Here is a 7,698-nt window from a genome sequence, read left to right on the forward strand (position 1 = left end):
GGTGTTTCATACACTGGCTCCACAATCCTTTAGTTAATTAATGTCCTTCTGCTAGATGTTTAAGATGCTGCAGAACATTTCCTGGTAAGTATAGAACTGTAAGGATAACCACAGAACCCAAGATATTCTGGAAACTTACATTTAAGTTATTTGCTTCCTCTTCAAAATTAGAATAGAGATCTCTCCAGTTAAGATGTTTTGGGATTATTGATAATACAATCTGTTTACATAGAACCCACATGTGAAAATATAAAATGCACTTTGATCCAGAAAAAAACGATATATTTTTTTAAAAAAAGAAACAAACTAGTAAGGAAGGTGGCTTTGGGAATGAAAAGAAAGAGAGATTGCAAATACAGGTTGCTGGCAGAATCTCACCTAGGAGACACTATCCTTCCTTTTGTCTCAATTTCTGGGGCTACAGAGCTATTTTATTATAACAAATACAGCTTATGTATTGGAATGACTTTATTTACTTTGTGCATAACTGAGAACGCTTGCTGATGGTACTTTAAGATAAATGAGCTTAGACCGAGGATGACATAGGAAAATGCTGAGTAAGTAGCAACAAAGCCTTTACTGGCTTAAGTTATTACAGACAAAACTGGCTTTTTAGCTTAATCTTTTAAAGATTCACAAAAGGCTGGAAATGACTATTTTGTTCAGTGCTGTTCGTGACTTTTACTAATTAAATCTGCCTTTTCTACTGAGCATGAAGGCAGTGCGGAGAACGCTGATTGTCAAGGGTATGTAGAGATTGCAGATCATTTAGCTTCAGTCTTGCTGTGAATCTTATCCAAATAATTAAAAAACAGTGGAAACAGAATACCAGAAGAAAGAAGAGTCCCCGGTGGCCTGTGTGGGAAAAGAGGTTGGTGCTGAGAGGGATGGAAAGACGAAAATCCTACTTGAACTTAAGTGAAAATTTATACCTGATTTAACACTTGTAATTAATTATTCCAATTGAAGTGGTGAAAGGTTTTACTTATGTTTATATGATGTTATTCTAGAAAGGAAAGAAGTATTTGATTAATTGGGCTATTTAATGACCTAACCACCATCACTATGTTTTCAAATTCAATAATTGATGCAAGCCCAGCCTTGATTTCTTAAGGCTTACATTAAAAAATATTTTCCAACCATATAGAAATAATTTCTGACTCAGTTATGTATAATTTAAGTAAATTTCCAGATCCTGTTATTTCAAGATCCCTCCCCTTACCAAAGCAAATGGTTTGGGGAAGTTTTCAGACAACCAATAGTGAAGTGTATTATGAGTCAGACTGAGAGGTAGATGTCAAAAGGAAATGCTAGGAACTAATTTTTATTTAGTTTGATGGTAGAAAATGATTAGGATTTGAGGCAACAGAATTTTATGAAAATGCTGCTTTCAGAGAAATCTGTGTTACTCATCCTGCCCACGGATAGAAGCAGGAGTGAGTTAGTGGAAATTGTGAGGGGGGAGTAGTGGGAGTGTTTGATTTGATTTGAATGTGCTTTTCATGAATCAGATGTGCTCCTTGAGGGAGGGAGACTCAGCTTGCATCCCAGGCTGACACTTAAGCAAGTCAACCGTCTGTGAGGGAGATGGAGCTCAACAGAGTCTCTGTGTGCCTTGTGCTTTCTTAAAACTAGGGGTTGAGGAGGGAGCGGCAAGAGATACCCCAGAAAACAGGCTCAGGATTGCAGTGGCTGCAATCAGCACACTGCCAGGTGAGAGGACTCTGAAGAAGCGAAGAAGCACCTGGGAAAGAGAGGATCTGAGTGACTGGGGAGCTTCATGGACCACTTGATTTCCTTGGAAGCCATATACAGGAATAGGGCAACACACTTCCGGCTAGAGACTGACCTTGCCTATTGTGTCTCCTCCCTAGCCCTTTCCTGTCTGGCACTGTTCTCTTGCTCTGCTTCCTTGCTGCCGTGAACTAAGCAGCTTTGTTGCACCATGCCTTCCGCTATGATATTCCTGACTTGTAGCCAACTGGCCATAGACTGCAATCACAAGCCAAATGGACTTCTCCCTGAAGTTCTGGCTGTCAGGTGTTTTCTTCCACCTGCAGGAAGTGTGACCAATATAACCTGCTTTTAGCATCTTCTTGGTCTTCATGGCATCTGCTAAGTAAGAACCCTCCTGTAACCTGTTCCTGTGTTCCTCCTTTTTCACCAGATTGCTGGCTTTGGGTGGAGAAATTAGTGACACAGAGAACAGCTTACACCTGCCCCTTCCCATGTCACAGACTTCCCACTTCTATCAGCCCACCTGGAGGAAAAAGACAACAAAAGTACTGATAAATATGGTCGCTGAGACACTTAATTACTGAATTGAGGCAATTTTTATACTTTTAGGGAGATAGAGGAATTTCTGTTATCTATGAGTGAAAAGAAAATTTGAATAAAGACCTAAATGTATCTAATCTTTTTTATCCATTTCTTGGTTTTTAAGACACTGAAGACTATTTGAAATTCATCTTATTTTTTCAATTTGTAAAAGCAAGACATTGTAATCACACTTACTCAGGACTACTTTCTTTTTTTTAGTTCAGTTTCTTTTGTTAGCTTCTTTAAAGAATCTATCAGTATTTCTGGATATTATGAACTTTCAGGTTCATAGTGATATTTGGAACACTAACAGTCACACCAAAATCATAAAGTACACTTAGGGTACATCATAAAGGTACAATTAACTCAACACTACCACATGCAAATATATGTTTTACATCTTTTAAACTCATGTTGATAGTAACATTACAGATTATTAAAGAGAAAATACAATAAATGAAGAAGATATTTTCAGGTATTCTGTGAAAATTGTTTTTGAAAAGGCATGCATTTATGAGAATCCTAACATCCCATTCTATAGAGTAAGGGATGCAAATAATGTTTTATTTGTAAATTGTTTAGAAAAAGACGAATCATTTATATCAATTGGACCCTAAGACTAGACGCACCTGTTAACAATGTTCACAAGTCATGAAGAGTCCATCAGCTAAAAAGGGGGATTTTTACTTGTCTTGCACATAAATAAGTTAAAATACACAGATTTGGGCCAATGTGTTAAAGACCAGAGAGAAGAGTCAGTATTACTTTGAGATACTAAAAGATAAGTTATGATCATTCAATTATCAAGGAAGCATATTTCCCCTTTAGAGGTCATGGAGACAAGTGGCATTTTTTAATAGAAATGCCATAAAAATCATGGAACAAATTGTAGAATTTGATTAATTTTTTGCTATTAGTACTTGGAAAAAAATCAAAGTGAGAAAAGACCAAGTAGACATCAAAAGCATTTTATAAATACTTATTACAAAGAAAAGAAAATCTGTACAAGTTGAGAATACATGTCCATTTAAAAATAAGGAAAACAAATCTTATTCTATTGTTATTGATCTTTCATCAAATGTGACAAATATTGAACAGCAGGAGATTACTGCATGGTACTGTTAAAAATAGAGAAACTATGAATTTCTTTTAAGCTTTTTTTGCAATAAAACCATCTGTTACTTTATTCAATAAAGCGGGATAGTGTGGGCGATAGCACCCTCTGCTTGAACAATAAATAACCTTCAGAACAGGAGAGAAAATGGGCTGCCAGAATACTTCGAGTAACATTATCATGAGGCCCAATGTGACATCAGCAAGAACGGTGGTATTGCACATATTTGAAAATCCTTTTCCCAGCAAAATGTTAAGAACAATGACAATAATTGACAAAATGAAGTTATATACAGAACATTTATTCATAAAAACTATGGAATCTCAGTAATAATTGTCAGCTTTCCTACATCTGAATATTCTCTATTCCCATCCTCCTCCCTTAAAGTCCGTGATAACTTTGGGAAGCATCAGCATAGCAACCAGTTGCAAACCATGATCCAGGAGCCAGAACACATTTAGAACGCCCCTGAAGCACCATTCTCGGAGAATGGACATCATGTGACCTGACAGTTCTACAGAAACCTTCCAAATTAGGGCTTTTCAGTTTATTATGGTTATGCCTGATTAACCCACCTAGCTTGAACATCTTTGACAGAGAGGCTTTACCTATGTATCAGCAGCAATTGTTTATGACTACAGGTAACTGGGACAGTGGTAATTGTTATGCCCATAAGTGGCTTTGCAAACCTCTGTCATATTTCTGGGACCCTGTAATTCCACACACATGTCCAGGGTTTTAAATGTGCTTAAGATGCACTGAAGAAGGCATCAAGTTGCCACCTTGAGACTCTGCACAAGCAGGAATTGGAGACTAAAGCAGAGATCTCAACTGCCTGGGCATTGCAAGCATTTCTTAGTGTGAAGTCTGCTCTCTCTTTCCATCAGCCCTGCAGCCATAGATTCGAACAACTCCACATCAAAGATTTTTGAGGAAAAATTGTCTGTGCCAAAAAGTACAGACTTTTTTCCTGTCATTTTCTCTCACCAGTACAGTATAACACTATTCACATGGCACCTACATGCACTGGGTATTATAGTCAGCCCAGAAGTGACCTGAGGTACACAAGAGGACATGCACATACTGTCTACAAATACTGCTCCACTTTGTATAAGTGACTGGAGCATCTGCTGATTTGGGCAGCTAAGGGGGATCCTGACAAGGATATGTCACAGGTATCCAGAGATGACTGTACATACAAAGCCATTCAACAAAAGCTAGGAGACTTCCTGTTTCTAAAAATTTGATCAAACTCTATGTACTCATCTGACCACTAAGCTAGTGAAACTGGAACTCCAGAGCTCACAGAGGAGAAACAATACAGACTATAGAGAATTAGTCAGAGAAGTCATTAAACAAACAAATGGCAAAACAGTAATGTCAACAAATCATCTAGACAGGAGAGATTCAATTTTCGGATTGCTACAGTATTCAAATTGTCCAGATCCAGGGCTGGGCATTTAGCTCAGCGGCAAAGCGCCTGCCTGGCAAGCGCAAGGTCATGAGTTCAGTTCCCGGTACCGGAGGAAAACCAAAAAAAAAAAAAAAAATTGTCCAGATCCTTAAAAACAATGAGGTGTGCAAAGATGTAAGAAAGTACCCATGACATATCAAAAGGAACAAAGCTCTGCTCTCTCTGCAACTGTGCTGCTGGTGAAGAGTAATCGTGCAGGCTATGAAGTGGAATCCAGTGAGCCAGTCTCCGTCACTAGGGTGAGTGATGGCTCCGTCACACAGCGAGCCAGGGAGGTGAGAAAGGCAGGCACCGACACTGGGTTTCAGCACCACACCTTTAAATCACTTTGTTCTCCGTTGTTCTTGCTGCTACTGGTGATTGGTTGAATAGTAAGAAAAATTCAGAAAAGTGCAGCTCCTCAGTTTGCAGTTTTATGACTTTCAGTAAGCACGCACCTTGTGTAAACAGGATGCGTGTTAAGAACTACACGTTGCCTTAATTTCAGAAACTTCTTATGTTCTTTTCTGGTCTCCACCTCCTGACCATGACTTTTTTATGACACAGGTGAGTGTTCCCCTCTTTAGTTTGAATCAGTTGGATCACAGAGTCACACAGGTACGTGTCTGCCTTCTTTTGCTCACTGCTATCTCCGAGAGATTCACCCATGTTACGCATTCACTCATGGATCCTTTATTCTCATTGGTGAATAGCACGTATGATGTGTACATCATAGATTCTTTCTACTTTTGGTACAACCTTTGAGGTTTTCCCAGTTTGGGGCAATTTGAGCAAACATATATCATTCCCTGAACCAATGCTGTAGTTTGAAAAAGTAAGTAAAAATGATAGGACACCCGGCAAGGAGGATACCGTCTTGATTCAGAGCTCTTTGTTGCGGTGAGTACAATTTGAGTTTGCATGTTTCTTGCAGCCCCAGGACTCCAGGAACACAAACAGTACTGAGGAGACAACTCTACATAAGTCATTTAAATGTTCATTTTGCAAAATCCCTGGACACCTAAATCGACTGCCCCTCCAGGCATGCTGAGCAGAAGCCAATTTGCTGGCCTTTCCACATGGACGAGCCACCTATTTTGTAAAGCCTTTTTTTAATCAGTCAAGTAAAACATGTCCCCTAAAATCTATTGTCTAATGAGATGTCAGGGCACTAGCAGTTGTTTTTAGCAGGAACTTGGCAAAGTAACTCAAGAAATGGGAGATGTGTGTGTTCTGTTGTGATACTGTTTGTTAACAATCATAATGAAAGCACCTCCTTCCTGAGAGGGCCTGAGAGGGCAGGCTGGTCCTAAGCAGGTAGACAGGAAGAAATCCTGCACCAGGACCCCACTAGGACTCTTGTGCAGGAGGCCGCCTCTACGTTGTCTGCAAGTCCCAAGTGGGCAGTGAAGGGTGGAAAGGTAGGGACAAGAGAGCTGTCTATCCCCTGGTGAGATCTACAGGAGCATCAGAAAGTGGGACCACAAGGCTCCCAGGGAGAGAGAAGCAGCCCGTGGCTCTTAGACCTTGCTCTCTATGGACCTGAATGCACCTTCAGGGGAATTAGGGATGCAAAGCCTCAGACACTTGAGTGATATCTGGAAAGATCTGATGGTTCTATCCAAAAAAAGTTCCCTGCTTGCACATCAGAGGACTTCTCTCTCTCTCCCTCTCTCTCCCCCCCCTCTATCTCTCTCTCTTTCCTCCCTGTCTCCCTCTCTCTCCCTCCCCCCTCCTCTCTCTCTCTCTTTGGAGACAGGGTCTTGCGATGCAGTTAACGTTGGCCTCAAACCACTTAAGGTGCCCAGGCTGCCTTAAACTCACAGTGATCCTCCCACCTCAGCCTCCTGAGTGCTAGGATTGCAGGTGTGCACCACCATACCTGGCTGGCATGAAGGTTCTTGATGACCTACAGGAATGAATCCTTCAAGCATCTGAGCCCGGGATGTGGTCAAACCAACATCTTTGTTCCCCTCTCACGGGGCTGTTGCCTGGTGGCCCTGGCCAGCAAGGGCACCTGCACCCACTTTGGGCTGAGCTCTAGGCCCAGTGTGTGGAAGAGACACAGGATGAAGAGGGTACCACCTCTGGCATCCTCCTCCTTCTTGGGGTGCATGTCCTTTGAGGGGACAGGCACAACCTCCCCCAACAAGTGCTTGCATGCACTCAGAGGGTGAAGAAACTTTTCAGTCCCAAAACCTTGGTGCAGGTTATTGAGTCAAGGGAATCCCAGCTAGAGTCTGCAGTCTAGATCTTAACTTTGCTTGCAGATGTCCCAGCTTGTGCGTGACATCCTGGGTGAGTATTTAGGTGTAGTGCACATCACTGGGTCTTACACAAGGAGAAGAATTACAAAATTTACTCTCTAGACCTACAGCACCCTTCACTCTCAACTCTGCTGTGAGAGTTAAAACCCTAAGCTACCACCCTTGGCCAAGGCTACCTGACAGCACACAGCAGTCTGGGTCAGAAAATACATGACATTTGGTCTTCCTTGAGCTTCACCATGAGACTGTACAGAGCACATATGAACCAGTAATTCCTGACAGTTCGGATAATAATATTTTAAGGACAACTAGAACAATTTGGAAAAGGTGTGCTTTTTGATTACCTGCACATCATATATTATTTACACTAACATTTGTTATTAATTTGTGCCTTACACAAATATGAGTATAGAGTCACTCGGGGATAAAAAATGTTTCCTAAAGAATCTTTCTACACCCATTGTACATTTCCTACACACAATCCACTGTATGTAACACAATAATTGTTTTTCACAGCAGTGAATGCTGGAAATGTTATGCTCATT

The sequence above is a fragment of the Chinchilla lanigera genome, unplaced genomic scaffold (assembly GCF_000276665.1).
Source record: "Chinchilla lanigera isolate Chin_1 unplaced genomic scaffold, ChiLan1.0 scaffold00083, whole genome shotgun sequence".
NCBI classification, from domain to species: Eukaryota; Metazoa; Chordata; class Mammalia; order Rodentia; family Chinchillidae; genus Chinchilla; species Chinchilla lanigera.